We start from the raw sequence: 26,583 nt of genomic DNA on the forward strand, positions 1-26,583 counted from the left end.
ATTCCGCCGACGGAACAAAAAGTTTTCAATGTTCCTGGGTCTGGATGTGTATTAAATATGTGTATGATATAATAAAAATCATAAATATATGTATAGTATAAAAATATTAAATATATTTCCGTTGTCTGGTACCTGTAACACAAGTCTTTCAGGTACTTAGAACGGGGCCAGACTGACGTGGTGTGAAGCGTCCATAGATATTATTATTATTATTATTGTTTGTGTAAGGTATTCCTTGCTCACAGGCAATTAAATCAAGGACCTTTGGAAGGCATGCGTGGGGCCGAAGCCAACACGTAGAGGCCCGTTACACAGTTTTAATCTTAATGTTATGTGACACTGGCCGACGACTCTCTCTGTCCGCACTATGGGAGTACGGCCAAGGAGAGCCAGCGGCCAGTGTAGGACTATTACAGGGAATGGATGTTAGAAATGGGGGTGAGGTGCTAGTGGACTGGGTAACTGGGACTATGGAAGGACTATGGCGTCTGCCGATACAACGTGGAAACATGTATTATTATTATTATTACATTTCATGTCGAAACAAATATACAGTGTTTCACACACACATTTTGTCTGGCATGTATTTAATAAAGAGCCAAAGCTTTTATAAATTAAACACCCAGGTCATTAACATGATAAAGCGGTCAAGTTACAAACATAAAAAAGCAAGTACAACATTCGAGAGGGGCGCCATAAATTCAAATTAGCAGGACAGGCCGGCGGTGTCGCTGGCAGAACCAGGACATCTAATAAAAAGTCAGCCCGCGGTCGATTTAGTGGGCAAAGTGACACTAACAGCGGTCCAGCCCACTCCAAGTTCAAGCAATTTCATCCTAAGGATCTCTAATGACTATAATATTATGATCATGTCTATGTACACAATAGAGGTGTAAAATATTAGCTTTACTTACTTATTTCGTGTACTTAAATCATTTCGTTTAGGCACAATAATTAATATTGTTGCACAAAAAATAGTTGCCATCCTGGAAGAAAATATTTATTTAAATACGAACTTTTTTCTACCTACCAAGCTGAAAAAGGGCAGGAAACAAGCAAAAGCTGAGCTGCATTGAGAGCTAAGTCAAATGAACTGTCAAATCCATAGTAAAAGTCCATAATGGACGCCATATTTTAACCTTAAACTTAACTATTACAACGCCTCTGGTGCAACCCACCCTAACCTGGGTGGGTTGCACCAACTGACTTTAACTTAAACTTTAACTATAACAAAATGTTAAATGAACTGTCAAATCTCTAGTAAAATAAAGGACGCCATATTTGACGAAAATCTTAACTTTAACTGTAACAACGCCTCTGGTGCAACACACCCTATAAAATACAGGGTGTAACAAAAATAAGTGATAATACTTTAGGGTGTGTACGTGTTCCTTGTAGAGAGTTCACTGTGAAAGTAGCAGCTCTGAAAGACGATTTTTTTTTCACTTTTGTATGGGCAAGGGCCCAAGCGTCACGAATTTCCCCATACAAAAGTGAAAAAAATTTTTGGTCTTTCAACGCTGCTACTTTCACATTGAACTCTCTACAAGGAACACGTACACACCCTAAAGTATTATCACTTATTTTTGTTACACCCTGTATACTGTATTCTTTGTGGTTTTTTAGTTTTACCTGGTACAACTAATATATATTCTGTGGTCTTACATGTTACTTTAAAACTTTGATTTATACCACTATATAAGTTCTGTATACAAAGCTTAAGAATTTTCCGCTAGCCTTTTCTTAATCCGTGGCTTGTACAACTTCAGTAATTAAGAGCCCTCACGAAGCTAATATGATCTAATTTATGATATTAACACATTAAAGCAGTCCCTGATATTTCGGTAATAAAATAAAAACTCCTGTAAAACTGCTATGACCATAAAAACTTTTATTATTATTACCCAAGTTTTATCTCAATGTTGTGAGAAGAATCAGGTCTTCACCGAATTTATATTATCATCACAATATGAAATAATTTCGGTTACGAATTCAACTTTTCCTAACTCCAGTTGCAGTAAATAAAATAGAACAGTTTTTATCTGTTTCAAAGAACAACTGGATAGAGTTTATGTTATGTTTTATATTATTTGTATGTTGCATAATATATTTTAAAATTAATATTTTCATTCTTACTTTTCTTTTCAGCAGATATCAGTCCACCACATCTGATGTTTCGTTCGGGGTGACTGCCAAGGCAAGGACTTTATAATAATAACATGATGTCTGTGGTGCCCGAGGGGCAAAAGATGTCTTGGGGATCCCACTGCAACGAAACGATTTAGATGAAATTATTATAGGGACAGGATGTATAAATTCCTGCTGATATAAAATTGGAAACTAAGTTGTGTTCTAACGAACTTAACTTCACAACTTTGTTTTATGGGTTCCGTAGTCCGTACCCAAAGGGTAAAAACGTGACCCTATTACTAAGACTTCGTTGTCTGTCCGTTTGTCTGTCTGTCTGTCCGTCTGTCTGTCGCCAGGCTGTAACTCAAGAACCGCTATAGCTAAACATCTGAAATTTTCACAAATTGTGTATATCTATTTCCGCTATAACAGCAAATACTAAAAACAAAATAAAATTAACATTTAAGGGGGGCTCCCATACAACAAACGTGATTTTTTTGGCCTTTTTTGCTCAATATCATTAATGGCTACAGGTAGGTATTTAGATTTTTCTCAAAGTCCCTAGTTATTTGTGTACTTTAATATTTAATAATAATATTAAAATAAAATAAAGAATTAAGGGGGGCTCCCATACAAAAAACACAATTTTTGGCCTAGATTTGCTCTATAATAGTACGGAACCCTTCGTGCGCGAGTCCGACTCGCACTTGGCCGATTATTTATATTTTTTTAAACTAGCTTTAGCCCACTACACATTCCCACCGTTATATCTCCTGTTTCATCAGGATCAAAATTTTATGTTGCTGTATATTATATACCAAAAAGTATATTAATCCATCACTAAATATTTACAAAGAACTAAGCGATCACAAATTACAATTACGTAATTCCCGAACTAAGTTTAAGGATCATTTCGCAATTCCGAAACTAATGCTAAGCTGAGTGGACATAAATATATACAGGCACATTGTACATCAACTCAGCAATTTACCCATGTTACCATGTGAATAATTGCCAATGGCGTTTGCTAAGATTAATTTTCTGCGCTCAGCCACTTAGCATGTTCAACTCGGTTAGGTGGATTCTGTTTACTGCACCGTGCGTATTTTAGTTTTAGTCTCGGAAAATGTTAAACCTTGAACGTTTTTTGACTTAAGATGATGTAAAAGATCTATCCCACCAAAAACATGAAATGTAAAAGGAGCCAAGCAAAATATTGCATAGCTATTCAATACTTTTGTCGTCAAAAGTTTTCAGATCACATTCAAGCCAAGCCTTCAACTTATTTTGTAATTTAAATCAACATTCAGTAAATGTATCGATAGATTTCTTTATTTTATAATTATCATAGTGGCTTGGCAATGAGCACTAGAGAAATAATCAGTGACTAATTGGATTTATTGGGTACCATTGGCCACATACGTCGTTATGAAAATCCGACCAAAAACATGAAATGTAAAAGGACATTTCATGTTTTTGGTGGGATTTCATTTATTTTTTGAAAGTTTTTTTTTCTTTTTTTCAGGTCACTTTTAAATAAGTTTTGACTCTTAAGTTTTAATACTTAAAGATGATTTTTAGCATTACCATTGAATATATAGCAGCACAGATGTAAGCGTCTCGTTCGTTCGTTCCTCGCAGGAAAGGAGCACATCAGTCCTTATTTCATGTGATAACTTAAAACTCCCATATTATATCGAGCGAGTAAGGACTAAGGAGTGTACGCAATTTTTTATTTAATTAATACCATTTCATTACGTAGATTATTAACTTAAAACCTTTTGTACGTAAAACAAAATACAATATTATGCAGTCGAATCTTATACGTCTTATAATGTTTTTGGAAAGTTACAAACATAAAAATCTTTTCTTTTATTTAATTTAGTATTATATTATATTATTTTCCAGTTTTTAGGTTTTCCTGCCCAAAGGATGAAAACGGGACTTTATTATTTATAACTAATAAGTCTTCGCTGTCTGTCCTTCGTCCATCAGTATGTTACCAGACTGGATCTCGAGAACCGCAATAGCTAGATAGTTGCAATTTTCACAAATTATGTATTTCTGGTGTCGTTATAAAAGCTAATAGTCTAATTAAAACAAAATAAATTATTGATGGGGGGACTCATACAACAAACACGCTTTTTTCCCTTTTTGCTCTTGAAATTTTGAAATTTTCAAAAACCTTGCTGTTACCATTATGGATATAGTTCCATAATGGTAACAGCAAGGTTTTTAAAATTTTTAGAAAATAATCAATTTTATTTTAACTTTAATAATTCATAAAAAAAATTAAATAAACTTATTATTTAAGGGGGCTCCCATACAAATTTACGGTACGGAACCCTATGTACGAAAGTCCGACTCGCACTTGGCCAGTTTCATAATTTTTCCTTTCATTGTGAATAAAGACCTATCCGGGTATCAAATTTCAAGGTTCTAAGTCTGCTAGAAGTACCTTAGAATTTTGATGATCTGTCAGTCAGTGAGTGACAAAATGTAGTAACTTTGACCATCCGTAACTATTAAACTATTTATCGAAATCGCATGTAATTTGGAGGTTAAGCTAGTTTTAATACTTGCTCCAATTGGAGCAAGTATTAAAACTAGCTTGACCGAAATTCTAAATCCCTAGCTTTGTTAACATCGAAGATAAAGGGGGTGTGAAATAGCCGCGAACCGCTTCGAGAAAAGTATGGTACGGCCGTGCCTTTGCTAAAAAGCTTGGCTGGGGCACTGCCGTGCCCCCAGATATAGGCTACTTTAAATCTCGATATATTGATTCTCTTGCAAGATAATATTAATATGATCTAATATAATATTATTATAAGAACTTACCACAATATTCGCTTCTGTTATAATGCAGGAATCATCTGCAAGAAAGAAAAAATATTATACAAAAAAATATAACCTATAACCATAATACTATAATATGGGTACAAATTATGTTCAATAAAAAAAGGTTCTGATTTAACCGAAAATCAGGCCAAGGATAGGAATATCAGAAAAAGAGACAATGAACAGTTTACGATATCATTTTATATAACGACTGCCTCCGCGTGAAAACATGACCTTTAAAAATTAATAAAAAACGTTTCATATTATTTCACTGGGGTTGAAAAATAAGTTCATAAATGCATTTTTTGTTAGTAGTCCGGTATAATACTCTAGTGATTGTCGAACCAGCTTATGAGCGACTCGACTAGATTTTAATAGTACTAATTATTTAGTAATCTATTAAAGACTGTATTCACTTTGGTTAGTGCAAAGTGCAGGTGATTAGTGATTAGGAGAAAATAAAGAATTTGCACTAATTAGTCGCTGTCCACACTTGCTTTCTCCTGATTATTAATCACCTGCGTAACTAATCACCTGCACTTATCACTAATTGTATCCCATACAAATTCAAGATTTTCAAAACAATAATTATCTACATACCGTACCTACAGTAATAAAAAATATTATCGGCCCGTCCTGGCTTCGCACGAGTGGACAATGGACATAATATTAAGTTGGATTACGTTAGGTACGTTTTACTAAGAATCCCTTATATTTTCTAGCAATAAATATAGCCTATCGTACTCAGGGTGAATGTAGCTTTCCAATGGTGAAAAATCGGCAGAGTAGTTTTGAGTTTATTCATTACAAACATACAAAAATACATAGCTTTCCTCTTTACTGTACTAGTTATGTCAATAAAAATATTTTGTGTTCGTATAAAACACTCGTTTCAAACTAAAAGCAATAACGATACTGTTTGAAACAAAATAACAAAATAAATTGTCAATTCAAAAACGGAACTAGTCAAAACTATTCAAAAACAGATATAATATTGTAAAGTTATTAATGGATGTTAAAACAGTAAATTACATTGTTCTACTATTTAAAACTAAAACTGAAGTCGTATTTTGGCTTCCTAAGAAACTAAATTAAGTAGGTAATATTTATTCAGATAAAGGCCAACAATACTTTGCATATTATAATACTACTAGTTTAACGCGCTGGAACCATAATTTTTTCCAAAATAAAAGTCTATGTCCTTTCCCGGGACTCAAAGTATCTTCATTCCCAGCAAAATCGGTTCAGTGGATTGGGCGTGAAGAGCTAACAGACAGACAGATAAACTTTCGCATTTTTAATATTCGTATGGATTCTTTAATACTACTAATTTTGGCTTAAACTGAATTTAGTGAGTATATAGAATAATATAAAAGCATGGTAAAAGTGCTGAACGATAAAAGACAAATTCACATCAGTGTTGAGCGCTAGAGATTTATTGAAAATTGTGTTCTAAAGGACACATAAATATCGCGCATAAATTGAGAACATTTTCAGTATGACATGAATTTTATACTACATTATAAACTTTATGGTTTCTTTTATGTTTCAGATTTTTATTATATTCGTTGGGTGTATTAAAAACGTACATAAAACCTGCTTATGAATTTTACTATTTTTCCCGCGACTCTGTTTGCGTAAATCAGCAGACTATATTTTAGATAAAGTCTATGATTTAGTCTGGACCCTAAATTGCTTCTTAATAGATTTTGTTGTAATTTTTAAACTTTTTTTGGTAAGTACAATAAAAATACTTACTAGTTTTCGCATATTATAATATTAATAATTATAATGTGATGGGTCTCCCTAAACGCACATTTAAATGGTATTTTTCAGGACTGAAAAGTAGATAATACTTTTAAAAAGAAAATGAAGAGCAGGTGAAAAACTACTTTTCACTTTTGCGTGCTTTTACATTTCTTCTAAGAGTCATTACTCATCAGACAGGTATAATATATCACTTAGCTAATTCTAAGAATTGTGGTCAGATTTGTCCTCGGTCATTGACGTTAATAGTATCAAAATTAGCCCCAAAAGCAATTCCATTATCCGTATATCGAGCGCCATCTTCCATAACAAGCTATTCCTACCCCAATTACAGCGCTAATAGCTATTAAACTAACAGATTGCCAGATGCGTGTAGCGCACTTACCCCGGGCATTATTTGCAACAGTTTATGAACAAACACGGGAATTAGGAACAATCCCTCTCAAACATCATGTGATTCAAATATTACGTGTACAAGTGGCTTAATATAATATATTTCCATTACGTAATGACATCGAAATTCCATTCTATAGAACGATAACTTCAAAACATTGATCTCTCAAATACGACCTCAGTATCCAAATAGAGCAATGAAAAATATAATATGACAAGTAACTAAAAGAACGTCAATGGTGTGCATTTGGAACCATATTATTTTTAAGTCAGTTACACTTCCATACTATCGTATTTCGAGGCTTAGTAATGATTTTAATACAAGGTGTAACAAAACTAAGTGATAATACTTTAGGGTGTGTGTGTGTTCCTTACATAGAGTTCACTGTGAAAGTAGCAGCGCTGAAAGACCTTTTTTTTTGTATGGGGAAACTCGTGACGCTGGGGCCCATACAAATCATACGTGGGAGAGCCATGCTTCGGCACGAATGGGCCGGCTTGACCGGATAAATACCACGTTCTCACAGAAAACCGGCGTGAAACAGCGCTTGCGCTGTGTTTCGCCGAGTGAGTGAGTTTACCGGAGGCCCAATCCCCTAACCCCTACCCTATTCCCTTCCCTACCCTCAACTATTCCCTTCCCTTCCCTTCCCTACCCTCCGCTATTACCCTATTCCCTCTTAAAAGGCCGGCAACGCACTTGCAGCTCTTCTGATGCTGCGAGTGTTCATGGGCGACGGAAGTTGCTTTCCATCAGGTGACCCGTTTGCTCATTTGCCCCCTTATTTCATAAAAAAAAAATTACAAAAAAAATAGTCTTTCAGCGCTGCTACTTTCACAGTGAACTCTCTACAAGGAACACATACACACCTTAAATAATACACTTAGTGATAATACACTTAGTTTTGTTACACCAATAGGTTTGTACCCTGATCTCAATTTAAGAAAAAATACTAAAAGCCGGTGAATTATATTAACTTCCTTAGTTACAAAGTAGGAAACATGTTGTCTTTTTTAGAAGCTTTCGACTGACTGGAACTACTTGTCTGCTACTAAATAATAGATTTCGTTGAAACCGTAACAAATACAATTATTATAATCTCCATTCCCGGGACTGGAAGTATATTATTACCTAAATCTAAATCTGTTTGACGATTAGAGCACTAAGAAATAATAGGCACACAGAGTTTTAATAATGTTAGTATAAGCATGAATATCACATTAAAATAATTACTAGAAATACGAGTACGTGATGCATATTCCTATTCCATTTATCACTTTGGAATAGCAATGCGTCAAACGTTCATATAAATTCTAACTCAATTCAGCAGCCAACAGCAGGGTATCACAAACATTTCCATACCAGATCACAACAAAGCCCACCGATTCCGTTATCCCGAATCTACCACTCAATATTAAGGCCTCACAAGCCACTCTACATTCCAGACCGTAAACTGGGTGACCAGGAATCATATCCATGAATTCCATTCCATTTAGCTCAATAACTGCAGTCTACAGACATCCTTGTTGCTCCGTTGCGGCATTTACCTTCTGTTTAAAGAACAACCAACCTTATTGGCATACCTGTCGTATTTTGGTGTACACCTACGAAACATACGCCAATCGAAAGAGACGATGTTTACAAACAACAAATGCTCTTTGACAAAATGTCGTAAATAATATACTTTCTGAGTTATTTCAGTTTGAAAATGTAAAAAATAACATTTAAGATACATTTAAGATACAACCTGAAATATTTCAAAAAGTATAACATTTACGACATTTTGTCAAAGAGTATTTGTTTGTAATTATTTTCTGTATCGATTGGCGTATGTTTCATAGGTGTACACCAAAATACGACATTTTAAGTAGGTACTTGAAACTTATTAGGTATGCCACGCTCGATACAAAAATGTTCGAACTCTTTTGTTTTATTGTTTCAAGTCTTTTCTATTTTATGCTCCGTAAAATACCTAATAGACCTGGATCCCAGAAGGATAAGACATAACTTACTCTCTGATGGATGAAACCATAGGTTATTAGAAGTGCCTCGTGTACTTAGAATACCAGCGAATTTGTGTAGCTCTAAGTGTGACACTGGTCAGGCACCAGGAACCAAAGTGGACTAAAAATGAGTCTTACTTTACTTATTTTCAAATGGCTAATATTTGTATATAATTTGTAGATTATTGTTCTGAACTAGTGTCATGTAGTGTAAGACACTTTTCAATGACCAAAACTATTGTCAGACGTTTTAAAACTAACTTTGTTGCTAATTTTTTTCGAAGGCATTATTTTTATTTTATAAATTAATATAACACCTTAGAAAACAATACGATATTGCAATAATTTATTTTCTACTAGCTGTTGCCCGCGACTTTGTCCGTGTCAGCATACTGCATAGTATAATAACAAAGATGGACAATTTTCCTCTGTTTCCTTACCCAAAGGGTAAAAACGGGACCCGATAACAAAGATATTTCAGCCTGTCCGTCTGTCTGTCTGTCTGTTCATATCCAGACTGTACCTCCCCTTTCTAACGTGTAGTGAATATTATTAAAGTATGGATACAATTGAGTAGTAGTAGCTACACAAATTCGCAGGTATTCTAAGTACACGAGGCACTACTAATAACCTATGGTTTCATCCATCAGAGAGTAAGTTATGTCTTATCCTTCTGGGATCCAGGTCTATAACGATTAACTTTCGTCGCAGCTTCACCTGTGTAAAATTGTAATTTATAAAGGATATCACGGAAACTTTATATGAATCATTATATATTACGTGCCAAATTTCATCATAATAATTATTAGGGCCTGTTTCACCACTTCCTGATAAGGTGCCGGATAGGCTGTCCACAACTTATTTGACAGATGCTTCATACTCTATCTGTCAAGTTAAGTTGTGGATAGCCTATCCGCCACTTATCAGTAAGTGGTGAAACAGGCCCTTAGTCTTGTAGCTTTTATTAGTTTATTACTTCTTCCTCAATATAATTTTATTAATATTTATTCCACTAAAAGCCTATTAAAATTATATTTCAATTACCTATCTGATTCTACTTTATTTGCAATTTAACTTCACCAATCCTAATTACAAAGCCTAAAAAAATGCGCAAATCTGTAGCCAATAAAAACTCTTATTCGATAAAACCCCGAGTAAAAATTCCGTAAGGGATTATGGAATTGAATAAAAAGGTTAATTCCGAAATCTAAAATACCGAAGGGTTATTTGCCTTTATGATAATCTGTTGTATTGATACAACTGAATGGGTATACAAATGGAGAATAATTTAGTCTGCCTCTGGGCGGAACAGTGAGGGATTGCCTTTATCTCAAATGGCCTACCGAAATGCCCGAAAATATTACTATTGTGCGAGTATGAAAAGAAAACATTTTGTAACGTAAAGCGATATTTATATTATACTTTTACTGTACAATATTTTCTGTATGTTTGGTCGAAAAGGGTATTTTTATGTAACATATTAAATAACGAGCTAAGTTTCCGGGTTTCTCAACTTGATGTTTTTTTTTTGCGTCAAAATTTATTGGTTCTGGCGGATGATTTTTTTGGCAATGTTGTATTCCACTATGAATACAACAAAATATGTTATGAACAAATATCTTAAAAGTTACAAAAGTGTATCTTCTCTATTTATAATGCTTATATTGTTAAACGAGTATCTACCATATAGAAATTAAAATTCAAATTAAAAAATCTTTAGTTCTTATTTTCCACATAATTTTCTAAACTAAATCTTAAATTAAAGGTCAAGTCGTGACGGGACATAAGTAGCTTACCGCGTAACTAAAGCAATATTGAAATTATAATAATAATTTAACGCTGTAATTTAAACAAACAATAAAAATAAGCTATACCCATAAATTGCAGCTTTAGATTTTTTTATTAATATCGTTGCATAACTATTTTAATTATCAATTAAGGCAAAGCACGATGTTTAAGTGAACTTATTAATTAAAATTATACTTGGTCTTACAAATAATATTGTTACGTGCTCGGGTTCGAGCATTTGGAGAGAAAGACCTGGTGACTCTCTTGAAGACTTTATTAACACTGCACTAAACACTAGGTCACAACACTTAACACTAAGTTCAAACACTAATCACTAGGTCCAATCACTAAGCACTATCACTGTCCTAGGTCGTAGCCAAGTCGCCGGTTTCACTGGTTCACTCACTATTGATCACTTGTTGTCGCCTCGAAGATCGCTCAGATTGAACTGACTCGCCGGGCCTGCCTGCGGCTTTTTATATGGCGAGACGAATTCCAGAAAGTTCCCGATTCACGTAAACAAGTAAACAACCGTGGGAACTTTGTAGGAGGCTCGAGCATGTACCACAATAAAACTGCCGTCCTTACGATAAGTGCAGTAAGTTGAATTTTTTGGCAAATTTAATTTAGACCTTATGGACTCAGTCATAAGGTCTAAATTGAAACACGTAAATAAACATTGGACCTTTCTAGAAGGTTCGAGTATGTACTTGCGCACCTCATCGCGTCTTGGCTTATTTCTGTACAGTCATAATTCATAACATTGTAAATTATTATTAAAAACACAGATACTATCCAACTGTAACATGTCTACATCTACCCTAAAGGTGTTAAAAATAACGTATCAATGTAATCCCATCCTAAAACTTAAAGTATCTGTGGCACTTAAAAAATTCCCGGCGAAATGTCAGGCACATTTTTTGTATTCACAGCTGCTGACCTCGTAAATATTTGTCCTGGTTACTGCCTCCATTAATATAAACGAGCAGTTTTCAATTTTGACGAAGAGAAATTTAGTTCAATTCCGAGTATGCATGGTATGCTAAATGAATAAAATATTTTTTACCAATATGATTTTATGGGCCGGTGAGCAGCTGGCGCGAGGCTGGATTTCAAAGTCGGCGTAAAAAGCCCCAAGTATACGCCTCCAGTTGATTATACAGGTGGTAGTAAATTATTTATTATATATTTCAATCATCATTCATATCAGGGTCGTTGTGGGTCAAATATCTATATATATAAAACTCAAAGGTGACTGACTGATTGACATAGTGATCTATCAACGCACAGCCCAAACCGCTGGACGGATGGGGCTGAAATTTGGCATGCCGGTAGATGTTATAACGTAGGCATCCGCTAAGAAAGGATTTTGATAAATTCCAACCCCAAGGGGTTCAAATAGGGGATGAAAGTTTGTATATAATAATACTTCTTAACGCGAGCGAAGCCGCGGGCAAAAGCTCGTTCAATTATACGTATACAATTTTTGATTCAGACAAGAATAAAAAAAATTTAGATTTATGAACTGATTTTCAAAATTTTTGTTTTGTTATATTAGGTTTCACTCCAATTTGGTCCCATTTTCACAAAAGTGGTGATCTGATGATGGGATCCATGAGTAATCGAGGGAACTCCTCAAAATTCAAATGGAAATATATGTTTTTTTTGGTTTCATATGAAGTATTTCAGGCATATGTTACCAAAAAGTAAGATTTTGCACCAGGATACACCATGGTTCGAAGGTGGTGAACAGAACTGCTTACTCCTTATAGATACATGTTTGGGGGTTTCGGCGTTGTCTTAAGAACTGAAAGCATATACTACTATGCAAATTTAATTAATCATCATCACCGTCACCACTATTCCACCATACATCCATGAGTAATCGAGGGAACTCCTCAAAATTTATATGGAAACATATAGTGATTTCGATTATATGAGAAGTATCCTAAGCATATGCTACCAAAAAGCAAGATTTTGCAATTAGATAATATACCATGGTTCCGAAGGTGCTAAGAGAACTCCGGATTTCTTATAAATACAAGTTTGCGGATTTCGGAGTTAGTTTAAGATCTGAAAGCATATGCTACTAGATGCAAGTTACATTCATCATCATCATCATCATCACTACCACCAGTTACCAGACCATGAATTATCTAATTATAACCCTATTATTGGTACTTTTAATCGTCTTTAAGATCGAAACCCGAATTTGTCGAACGAATTAAAAAATTATAATGTTAATTCAATGTAAATGATTCGACCTTGGTGTTTAGGTTACCAAGTTAGCAATTTAATCATGAGATCTTTGAGGTATGCTAATCTCCTTAAAATTTATACGGTCGATTATAGTTATATTTGAGCATAATATTATATTATGTTGAGCTGATGAGTTTTCATTAGTTTAATGATAGAAAGAAAGTCACAGAACAGAACTTTAGAGCCTTTAAAGACATTAATTTTAGTATAGTATAAGTATGAACATTAATTTTAGTATACAGTGGTATATGCTTGGAGTTGCTTAAGCAATTCTGAAGTGGTAGTGATCTTAGACAATGAGTTCTCATATCATGAAAGTGTATCCTGGATCCAAAGTCACTAAGCATAACACATTTAGTTTGTACAGGAGACCTTATAAATGACTAAAAAGAGTGAAATTATTATTTTTAACAAAAAATTAAAACCGACTTCCAGGGTAAAAACAATAAGAATTTATAATGAACAAAAAAGTATTAAATAATTTAATAATTCTTACTCTTTGAAGTGCCTTAAGTATAATTCTCCTAAACCTCAAATATTTCTGTACACAATATCTTCATTATTTTGAAGTCGGTACCAGTTTTAAATATAAAAAATATTTTGTCATAGAACTCAGTATTATTAGCTGGTACCGTCTTCAAAATAATGAAGATTGTGTACAGAAATATTGGGTAAAAACTCCTAGAGGGTGCAGGTTCGAACCCGGGTGGAGGAGTGTACCAATGAGACATTTTCTGATCTCAAGTACATAATACGGACGCTCGTACGGTGAAGGAAAACATCGTGAGGAAACCCGCACATAGTTGGTCTCAGACGTATTGACTAGTTCTTTCCTCTGGACTAGGCCGACTATGATGCGAGAATGCCGTATGCGCTTGGGCAACCATACGGACATTTAAAAATCTTGTGCCAGGCACTACAGTATTTGAGGAGTGGTTACTTCGCTCTGAAAAATACTGTATAGATCATCCACAACGGATGTAAAGGCCTAGTTTTTTTTTGTTCATTATAAATGATTATTGTTTTTACCCTGGAAGTCGGTTTTAATTTTTTGTTAAAAATAATTTATTTCAGCTGTCGTATCGTACCGACGCACTTAGAAAACTTCGATAACGCGATGCAGGAATGTGACGCTAATTAGGCTAAGCCGCCACGTTAAAAAATATCAAGCCGATCTTTTTTTTTTTTTTTTTATGAAATAAGGGGGCAAACGAGCAAACGGGTCACCTGATGGAAAGCAACTTCCGTCGCCCATGGACACTCGCAGCATCAGAAGAGCTGCAAGTGCGTTGCCGGCCTTTTAAGAGGGAATAGGGTAATAGGGGAGGGTAGGGAAAGGAAGGGAAGGGAATAGTTGAGGGTAGGGAAGAGAATAGGGTAGGGGTTAGGGGATTGGGCCTCCGGTAAACTCACTCACTCGGCGAAACACAGCGCAAGCGCTGTTTCACGCCGGTTTTCTGTGAGAACGTGGTATTTATCCGGTCGAGCCGGCCCATTCGTGCCGAAGCATGGCTCTCCCACGTATAAAATAAATATAGTATCTCCTTAATAATTATAGTAATAACCACTAGCTTTTTAAAGATTCACCAAAATTCACAATCGCTGAAAAGGGTCAAATGATAAGATTAAAGCAAAATTATAACGAGATTAACGTGAAGGGTGGCGCAATTATTTTCTTTTAATTACATTATATCAGTTAAGGAATTAAGAGCCGTAATTAAAACAACAGACCACGATAGCATCTGGCGTTAACAAAAGTAGATAATTAAGTGTCTCAGAGGTATAATGATATAAAAAGTTTGTTAGCCACTGCTTCTCAACTTTTTGTAAATCGCATTTCCCATTAAAGGAATAGATAAATTTACAAATTAATATTAGAAATACAAAAGCTTTAAAATTGCTTATTATGAAAATCTTTACTGTTGCAATGAACGCTGGAGAATTGAAATCAATTCTTGGTTTGGAGGTGGTGTTCTGTATAATTTAAAAATTATACAGAATACCACCTCAATGAGCGGATTTAATAATGGTTAACAAAATAATATTAAAAAAACGGTATTTTGATAAAAATACCGTTTTTTTAATATTATTTTCTCTATTTAGTTATCAATCAGAGACTAATAATATTGGTCTCTGATTGATAACTAAATGAAGAATTTATATACACAGATAATGTATATCAGAGCTAAATATAATGTCAAAATCTCCATTTAATTACACTTTAGTAATTAATATTTGTCTCTAATTGCGACAGTTAATACAACACACTAGTATATAACTTAATTTCGAGTGAGCAATACATTTTTAATCCGACATTATGCAAAAACAACACTGATTAATTACAGATACGACCCCAGGTTGAGAAGCGGTTCTCGGATTAGCGTTATCGTCGGTTATCGCGATATTATTGTCCAAGTTTAAACGAGGATTGTTGAAACAACAATAAGATATCAACGTTTCTCGGTTGTTAATTTTAATTTATTTTTCAGCTAAGCTCTTTACTATTTACGACTCACAAAATTTGTTAATGAGCACTTCTGGCAACAGGACTTTGTTATTGGCCTATTTCAGCCTAATAACAGCATAAATTAGATGTAGCTCGTAAAATTAACAAAGATACTAAAATTGATGATACCTAATTTAGTGATTCATTCATTAAAATATTCGAATAGTTACCACGTTTTTATAATAAGGTCAAATTTTATATCACTCAGAAATTCGTAGCGAAAAATAACAAGCACAGTATTTTTGATGTATGTTAAGTGTGTGATAAAGTATGCATTATGTGCACAAGTAAATTGCTACTACACCGAAACAAAGGTATCCGGGCTCTAGAATTGATGTCACGAATATACATTTCAACTTACATTCGCAATCAAGCGAAATGCGACAATCACGTCGCATTATTATAGCGGTGTACCTCGACGCTGGATTGTTACGAATGTTGAATCCTTAAAAATATGTTACGAGAATCGCGGGTTTTTCAGATTTAGAACGGTCGACTGGTCGTATTTGTGAAGAGGATTACATGGAAGTTTCAATTTGTGAAGGTCGAAAGGAAGGGGTGCCTCAGGGATCGTGTTTAGAACCCATATTGTTTATAATGTTTATCACTTGTAAAATAATATCATATTTTAAAGGTTAAATAAAAATGAAGCGAAAATCTTTTTGTGAATGTTAAAGATGTCTGTGGTTTAAATAATGAAGTAGAATATCATGAAATTCTCTCAGTTTAAGCAACATTTCTTTATATCAAGTGCTATCTATTTTGCGAGGACTTCACAACCTTTTAAACTCACAAAAGGTTTTCAATTACTAATTTACTCGTACAACTTTGCCTGCATATGCTCGTAGTATATAAATATTCAACGAAGTTTAATATTTCGTAGAATATTCATACTAGGTATAAACTTTAAAGTTGTAGTCTAAAGTTTATCTTGTGTAGTCGAATAGATATTTCAAATATTGGATATTTGATCAAATACTCGGGTATGTTTTAAATATATCCGAAGAGCCATGCTTCGGCCCATTCTTGCCGAAGCATGGCTCTCCTATTTATACGTGGGAGTGATTCGGCATGAATGGGCCGGCTCGAAAGGAGAAATATTACGTTCTCACAGAAAACCGGCGTGAAACAGCGCTTGCGCTGTGTTTCGCCGAGTGAGTGAGTTTACCGGAGGCCCAATTAACTTCCCTATCCTCCCCTATTCCCTTCCCTTCCCATCCCTACACTCCCCTATTACCCTATTCCCTCTTGAAAGGTCGGCAACGCACCTGCAGCTCTTCTGATGCTGCGACTGTCCATGGGCGACGGAAGTTGCTTTCAATCAGGTGACCCGTTTGCTCATTCGCCACCTGCTTTCATAAAAAAAATATATGATATTATATTAATTATTCGTTTCTTTGTTTAAGTAGCACAATAATTATTTTTGCTAAAAAACAAGTAGCCTACCACATCAAACTTCTATCGATAAACAAAGTTATGTTAAAACGGTAGTTACCTATTTAGTAGTAAAAATTAATGTGACGATAAAATATATTTCAAAAACACCGCATGGGGTTAAATAAATTGGATATTCCCTGAGCGAGCTGGATCGGTACCCGGCGGGCAGCTCAGATCGCCCGTATATAACGCTGCTCGGATAAGCCTAAGCGAAAAACCATTGGCGAAGCTTCAGGAAAATATGAAATGATAGTTCATAATCTGGCTTAATATGAGGTAGGTGATGAAAAAGGTATAAAGTTATTTGAGAATAATATTATACTAGAAATACTTCTGGATGAATCAAACTAACATTGCTGAATAGTTTAATCCCTAGTGGATTAAACTATAAATCAAGGAACTATACGTGATACTTCTAACATCCGATACTTCTAATAAATATTTTTTTAAGATAAGTAATGAATATTTTTTGCTCGACTTGGCGGGGGCACTGCCGTGCCCCCAGATTTCTTTAAGATATAAGGTATGTCATATTTCATATCAGTGCCTTAATAATTACCATAATGAAAAAATATATTTTGAACATAATCTATACTAATATTATAATTGGGAAGAGTTTGTTTGTTTGTTTGTTTGAACGCGCTAATCTCAGGAAAAATTCTTTATCTATTACTGTTGGATAGCCCATTTATCGAGGAAGGCTATAGGCTATATTTTATCACGCTAAGTATAATGGGAGCGAAGAAATAGAGGAAAATGTGGAAAAAACGGGGGAAAATTATTTGAAAGGGCTTATTTGAACGCGCTAATCTTAGGAACTACTGGTCCGATTTGAAAAATTCTTTCAGTGTTAGATATCTCATTGATCAAAGAAGGTTATAAGCTATATTTTATCACGCTAAAACTATTAAGAGCGAAGAAATAGAGGAAAATGTGGAAAAAACGGGAGAAATTATATGAAAGGGCCTATTTGAACGCGCTAATCTCAGGAACTGCTTATCCGATTTGAATAATTCTTTCAATGTTAGATAGCCCATTCATCGAGATAGGCTATAGGCTATATTTTATCATGCCAAAACTTATAGGAGCGAAGAAATAGATGAAAATGTGAAAAAAACGGGGGAAATTATATGGAATTGCTTATTATATTATGAACTACCGGAGCAATTTTTATGTTATTTGGCAAACATGAAGAATTGACCACGTGAAGGGACATAGGCTATTTTTGGCTGCAAAATGTACGGTTGCGTGAAATCCCTAAATTACGCAAGCGAAGCCGCGCGGAACATATATATATAATAAAATCGGAGGAATGTCAATTCTGTATATTGAATATTTTTGTACAATAAATAATACTTTGGATGTGAAGTACTATGGTAACGCGGACGAAGTCGCGGGCAACAGCTAGTATTATTATATAAAATTTATACAAATATTATAAAGCGAAAGAGTTTGTTTGTTTGAACGCGCTAATCTCAAGAACTACTGGTCCGATTTTAAAAATTATTTCAGTGTTAGATAGCTCATTTATCGAGGAAGGCTATAGGCTATATATTATCTCGCTTACACTAACAGGAGCGAAGAAAAAGAGGAAAATGAAAAAAACGGGAAAAAATATTTGAAAGGGTTTTAAATCTTCCGAACTGCTGGAGCATTTTTTCGTTATTTGGTTATTTGGCACAGATATAGAGAGAACCATGTGAAGAGACATAATAATAATAATAATACTTTATTGCATTCCACAAAATACATAAGAAAACAGTAAAAGCGGAGAAAGACAATACAATTCTGGCGGACTTATCGCTAAATAGCGATTTCTTCCAGGCAACCATCTTAAGACTAGTACATTGATATTATGATAAATTAGAAACGAGTGGATGCATAATGTGCATAAGAAACTAAAGCTAATAAACACATACACAAAACAATTAAAAAGCAAAAGTACATATAGTGAGATGATGTTAACTACTATATTAATGGCTCAATGATTGACATGGCTGAACAATGCTCCATCCATGTCATTAACGTTTAATGATTTAGTAAGATAATGATTTTTAAGTTGACGTTTAAATGAATTTAGATTTTCTGACAGTCTTACAGGATTAGGTAAAGAGTTCCATAACCTTACTGCGTGGGCCGAAAAGGAGTTGCCAAAAAATTTTGTTTTCTGAAAAGGGACATTTAATTTCAAAGCCAGACGCGCACTGTCACTATCAGAGAAAGTGAACATTTGTTTTAGATAAGGGGGAGCCATGGGGTCAAAAAGTATATTATATAAGAGGTGTAGCACATGAGTATTCCTGCGTAGACGTATAGGTAGCCACTTCAGAGTTGACCTATATTCCGAGACATGGTCAAACTTACGCAGCCCAAAAATAAATCGAATGCAAAGGTTTTGGATGTGTTCGAGTTTATTTAATTGTTCTTCTGTCAAATTGATATAGCTGACGTCAGCATAGTCAATAATGGAAAGGAGTAAGGTTTGAGCAAGCATTACTTTAGTTGGAATGGGCAAAAAGTTTTTGAGGCGTTTTAATGAAGCGAATGCAGCAAAAACTCTTCTAGAGACATAATTTATTTGGCTCGACCAAGATAGTGTTGAGTTAACTGTATCAGTGTAGTTAATTATGACATTGTTTAACGTGATAGGAGGCAGTTCCGAAAAAAATATTCCTTTTAAGATTCCTTGACTACTATAATAATAATAATGGCTTGTGTTTTAGACGGATTGAGTTGCAAGCCATGTTTTACTGACCAATCAAATATGCTCGATAAATCCTGATTCAATTTCGAAATAGCTGTGGCTAGGTTGTTTAAAGTAGCATGCGAATATATTTGATGGTCATCGGCATACATGTGGTAAAGAGACGATAAATTGCTACAAATAGAATTAATGTAAATTGAAAACAGTAACGGGAAAGTACACCGCCTTGTGGGACTCCAGTTAAAGTGCGGCACCAGTTTGAGGAAAGTTCATCAATTTTGACTTTTTGTTGACGACCATATAGATAGCTCTGAAACCAGTCTGTAGCATCTTTTGAAACATTTAGTGACTACAGAATACCTAGCATGATGTCAAAATCCACAAAATTGAATGCGTTAGTGAAGTCTAAGAGAATCAAAAAAGTAACTTTTTAGTTGTCCATCGCTAATCGAATGTCGTCGGTAATTTTAGTAAGAGCCGTAACAGTACTATGACTCTTCCGAAATCCAGACTGCAGAGGAACAAGAAGATTGTTTTTAATTAGATAATAATTAAGCTGACGATGTACTAACTTTTCAAGAGCTTTAGACAAAAACGGTAAAATTGATAAAGGATGATAATCTGAAAAACTTACAGGCTTGCTTTTTTTGGGAATTGGGATAATTAGAGCATCCTTCCATTTTTCTGGAAATTTACCAGAAGAAATGGAAGTATTAAATATGTGTGTTATAACAGGTAAGATTTCGTCTAATATAGGGAGAATCATATTACGACTAATTAAATCATCACCGAAGGCATTCGAAGCTATGGACAGAATTACTCTCTTAACCTCTAGGTCTCCAAATCTATTAATTGAGAACGGTTCGACATTAGGAGTTGGTAACGATCTGAGAGTAGATAAAGTCTTAGCCTTGATATTTTTATCAAAATTAATAGAATTTGAGTTAAAATGCTGGTTCAGACCATCGATATCGCCGGTTTTGACAGTAAACTGTTGGTGAGATCTCCCAACTCCAACTGTTTTGAGGAACTTCCATACTTTACTGGTGTCGCCGTTCTCTATGGAGGTGTGAATATGTCGCCTCTGTGCGTCTCTACAAAGCCTGTTGCATACATTCCGCAAGGTTTTATATCTTTCTACATATTTTACTTCAGAAGGATTTGAGTTTTTGCTTGGCAGCATTCTTCTTTTTGATCATCGCCTTAATCTCTTCTGTAAGCCAGGGGGTTGGCAGGTGTTTTTGCTTTATAGGTTTTATAGGTGCATGCACATCATACAATTTATTGAGCTGTTGCGTAAGTATGTCTACTTTTGCATCAACTGTAGGCACCTGTATAAGCTCTGTCCAATCGAGATTTCTGGCATCACACTTCAGAGCCTCTACATCCATCCTCTTAAAGTTACGCCGCATCATAACTTTAGGCTTAAATTTTGGGGGCTTAATGTTATAGGAAAGGTAAAGGAGATCATGATAGGAAAAAGAGTGGGAATCAAGTTGACCGTGATTAGTTACGTGATTTAAGGATGATACCATGATTAGGTCCAGTAGAGAGAGAGTATATAATGGGACATTGTGAGTTGGGTTAAGGGATAGCAGATGGAGATTACACGATTCAACACTTGACTGTAACTTCTTAGCTCTATTATCATTTTTTAAAAGGCAAATGTTGAAGTCACCCATTATAATCGTATGATCATATAAAGTTGAATAGGACTCCATAAGGGACTCAAAAGAAGCGAAATAATTTACCTGTGACGAGGGACTGTAAAAAACACCAAGGAGTAAATTGACATGACGCAGTTCGATATCAATAAGAAGGTGCTCAGCCGTATCCACAGGAGTGGTGATGGACTTATTAAGCGAAAGGGAATGTGAGATTTAAGATAAATGGCAACCCCATCACTACCCCTGCATGTGCGATCATTCCTGATTAGTGTGAAGCCAGGTAGAGAATAGTTGATGGTAGGCAAGGTTTTAACCATGACTCGGAAACTAAAATAGCATGAACACAAGTTGATTCAAAAGAGTTGAGTAGCTCAGGATAGTGTGCAGGAATACTTTGCGCGTTTATGTGGACTACGTTAAAAGATTTCAGAGATGAGTCTAAACTCTCATGCAGAGCAGTACCTAAAGTGTAATTATTAACATGACTGTCAACACTGGAACTCTCATCTGAGGATGAACACGTGAAAAATTCATCATTACTATCAGATTCAACCATTAAACCTGTACGACTAATTACTAACTAATAATAATACAAAAAAAATACAAAATCAAAAACACAATAAATCAGAAAATAAAGCTGATTAAAGCAAATAAGCACACTAAAAAAGCTAGTAGCATACTTACCAGCAAATAAAGCAAATTAAAATTATAGCAAGCTCATAACATAATATAAGGCAATAATTTGACAAACAGTATTTAAATTAAAAATTAAAAAGAATGAGCAGCGCTACTGAGATAACTGATAATCACAATCGAAAATCACAAGCATAGTATTTAGTTACTTGATTGACAATGATGATAATTAAAAAAGCTTGTTTTAATGCGAACCCAAATACATATTATAATAATGAAAAAAGAAGTAGAAGAAGATGACAGTTCGACAATTTGACAATGTCACTTGTCACTTCTTCAGATGTTTTGGACATCATTTGTCATTCATTGAATGAAAAATTTCTTAATTAATTTTTACCTTACATGTTTCTATGAAATATTTATTTAGTGAAATTAAGAATCTACCTACCAAAAAAGTGATATTTCAATGAATAAGAAATGGCATCCATGTATATTAAGCTACGAACAAGACAACACAATGCAATATAATATATTACCAAATTAAATGAGTATATACACATAGAAAATATTGATACTGATTATGATTGGTGATTTTTATGGTAGCAATCAATAACAAAAGCTATTAAATAGCAATAAGCAAGGCGAAAGGCAGAGCAGAAAGCAATCAGATGGTAGCAAACTAAATTGACAGAAACTTACATAATGCTGCTGTTACTTTCTTTTAACCAGTTTTTTTGATCGGGTCAACTTAGATGGAGGTGAAGCTGAAGTAGCCACAGCTTGATTATCATCAGTAGAGACAGAAATACCCTCCAAATCTGACACATACACTGCACGATGACGGGTGCCATCTGGGCCAAGAACAAAAATACAGCCATCCTTTGTCCAGCACTTTGATATGCCAAATCGCTGCCTGGCTTCTAGGAATGTTTTGTATCTGTCCTTTGTTAAAAACTCAGATAAGCTCACTCCAGTGCCTTTGAAGTTTGTTTTGGAGAACCATATCTTGCTGCGCACCTCCGTCTTGTTGAATTTGATAAGTATGGGCCTGGGCTTGTCCTTTTTGGCCTGGCCAAGACGCACGAATTTACTGATGGAGCTTGAAGAAATATCTTGATCTTCAATGTGATGGGAGAAAAATTTTGACATATTGAGCGCTAAATCTTCCTTGTCTTCTTCTGGAACTCCATGAATTAGGAGCATTTTTTTCCTGGAGCGCATTTCTAAGTTATCACACTGGATGGATAAAATATCTACTTGTTTCTGCAGTGAGTTCAAGGCAAAAATCACGAATTGCTTGAAGTTCTGAAAATCCTGTATTGCATTCTGCTCCCTTGCTTGTGTGACTGAGGAATTTTTTTCTTGAAGGTTCCTTTCAAAATCGGCCATTCTTTTATTGAAGACTTGGGACAAATCATTGATTGTTTGCTTGATGGACTCCATGTTTATAATATATCAAAATTAGTAGTTTGGGTTTTTATTAAATTTAGTGATTATTGTTGTGATATTTAAATCGTGATGTATAGCTGGTAGGTTGGGTAAGTCAGTTGCACATACTTTCACTTAATTTAAGGACAGTAAATAATTTTAATCCAATTAAATATACAGAGGTAAAAATTTCGATGTTTGCACTTTGACACCTACCCGCCGAAATTTACCGACATAGGCTATTTTTTATGGAAAAATGTACGATTTCCATTAAACTCCTAATTTACGCGGGTGAAGCCGCGCGGAACGTCTGAAAATAATAATAAAAATAGACATTTCAATAACAGAAAAGCGGTAAAATGTACTACTAAAACTATTTTGTAACACGAAATACTGTGAATGCCCAATCGATCCAAACTTTGTTCATTTTACAATGTTCACTCGCGAGAATTTCTCTAACAATCGCCCTTCACCGTTGTAAATTTACAAAGGCCTACACGCAATTATCAAATTATTTTGTCTTCATCAAAAGCAACGAACTTTCAACATTAATTTAACCTTTGATAACAATCAAAGAAACGTTAGTAATAAAATGTGGCGTAATTAGGGTTCGATGTAATAAAGATAAAAGGTATAAACGGGATGCAGGCGCTGAAACCTCGTAACTACAGTAATGCTTCTTTACTATCGCGATGCTCGTTATTTTCGCGATATAAATGTAATGTAAGCGAGATTTCGCTGGGATAGGAAATGCAAAGCTGCAAGCGTAATGTGACTGACAGTGCCGTGTTTGCTGCAGTGACTTGCACTTAAGGTGAAACCGCACTAGACGTACTGCAGCGGAACGTCATTTTCAAACATTCTTTTTATGAAATTGTATGAGACATACCGCAGCGGAACTGTACCAGTACTATGGAACTTGAGGCGTAGAGGGGACCTTCACGGCGAGACTGCATTACAACATTGCGTCGCGTTATCACCACGCAATAACATTGGTGTTGTGTTTACGCACGATAAAAATACAAGCTGCTGCAACAGCACATCTTGATTTGTCCATCGTTCCGTCCAAATACTACGTCCTATAACATAACATAATATACAGCTACCGCATTAGGTACCTATAATATGACAAATATTAAGAATATATAAAAAACAAGCTTTTGCGACGCAATGGTTCCCAACACAATATTATAATGAACTACAAAAAAAAACAGTTAAATATTATCAAGTGTCCTTTTTTATTTCTTCAAAAACACTTATATAAAGGGACTAGGCTGTTATCAGGATAGGTCTTCATCGTAAAGTGCTGCTTCAGGAGTTATGACAGTGGCGTGGGAAAACGGGCGAGGAGAATTCAGTACGAAAAGATACCACCTTATAATCTCTCTACTATAATTGTTATTGAGTTTCTACTAATAGAGATTATGAAACAAGGACAATTAGTCGTAATAATTTCCAATTGAAACTATGGCGTCCGCCAAACACTTGAATTGCGAGCGCGTTCAACACCGGTCACCGGAATTGTGCCGGAATCATGTCCGAACCATTTTCTCCTTCTCCTTCTTTTTTTTCCACAGACAATAAATCATAGAACTTGATAGTTTTGCCATATTCGGCCAGTATCATTTTAATTGGCCGCCTATTCAGTGTTTAGCGTTACGTCAGAGCGATAACTCTATTTCGTTTGGAAATTACCAATTACAATATTAATCTACAAGAAATCATATTTGAAGTAAAACTATTTCCGCAGCGCCGTCATATATTTTGTTAATAGAATTAGACTTCGAAAACATGCTACGCAAATAAACAATACTTTTACATTAAAAAGATTACTATCCAAGATATTATGAAAACGAAATGACGCAGAGAAATAATTTAATTCTGAACTCAGTCTTAAATATTGCACCATATCAAAGTCTACCTCAGTATAATAAGCGAATGCACCAAAATTAATTAGTCGTCTAACTTGCATCCCTTTCAAGTAGGTCATGCTTCCGTGTGCCAAAATTCATCTCAATCTGTTCAGCGCGATAAAACATCAATTTTGGATGTACCTAATATTAATTATTCTGCATGTGATGTTTAAAAAGCTCTTTCAATTTCTGGAACACTGTAATTCCTTACCATTTTAAAAATATATTTTGATATTAAGTATATTTATTTTACAAAGAAAACAGTTGATAAGATGTAGACACTTTAATTAAAAAAAAAAAAATATTTATCTTTAAGCTGTTAGTGTGTCAAATGTCACTGGACTCTTCCTAAGTGGCTGGGCCGCTTCGAATTATTATTATCTGTGGAAGATTCACACAACTAGGTTGGTCCTGTGGTAGGTTCTCGAAACGAAAATGAAAACAATACAAGGCGTACACGGGTGAGGCCGCAGGCAAAATATACAACTATAACAAGTATATAATAATAAACCTAAACCTACGTATATAACAATACCTATTATATTATAGTAAGTATGTGTGGCAAAATTAAATAACATTATTTGTTTAATCCCTCGCTTTCTATTTACGTTCATCTCAAAGGGCTGGTAGGTACTAAGTCAACTTTGGGATAAAGAGAAAAGCTAGATACGTCAACTAGCCCTAGGGCGTTATATAAAACAACATCTCTTTCCCTTTATGACATTGCGTAAGTGGTAAAGATTCATTCATATTCATGGTGACCTAGTTTTTAGGGTTCCGTAGCCAAATGACAAAAAACGGAATCCTTATAGATTCGTCATCTCTATCTGTCCGTCCGTATGTCACTGTCACTTTTCTCCGAAACTATAGGAGCTATACTATTGAAACTTGGTAAGTAGATGTAGTCTGTGAACCGCATTAAGATTTTAATACAAAAATGAAAAAATTATTAAAAATTTTAGGGGTCCCCATAGGTACAACTGAAACAAAAAAAACATCTAACCTATGCTTGTGGGGTATATTCTATGAACAGGTCTGCAAAAATCATAATGAGATTTCTAAAATAATTTTTTTCTAACCTGAATAGTTTGCGAGAGAGACTTTTTCAAAGTGGTA

General features: G+C 34.8%; 1 protein-coding gene across 1 annotated transcript in view; it reads right to left on the bottom strand.

Moving 5' to 3' along the window:
• LOC121728458 overlaps positions 1–26,583 on the bottom strand; it is a 301,224-nt gene that overhangs the window by 191,931 nt on the left and 82,710 nt on the right. Inside the window, exon 2 of the mRNA XM_042116649.1 lies at positions 4,969–5,003. The gene's annotated coding sequence lies outside the window, so the exon portion shown is untranslated. The remainder of the gene's footprint in view (positions 1–4,968; positions 5,004–26,583) is intronic.

Source organism: Aricia agestis, chromosome 6 (genome assembly GCF_905147365.1).
Source record: "Aricia agestis chromosome 6, ilAriAges1.1, whole genome shotgun sequence".
In the NCBI taxonomy this organism is placed as follows: domain Eukaryota; kingdom Metazoa; phylum Arthropoda; class Insecta; order Lepidoptera; family Lycaenidae; genus Aricia; species Aricia agestis.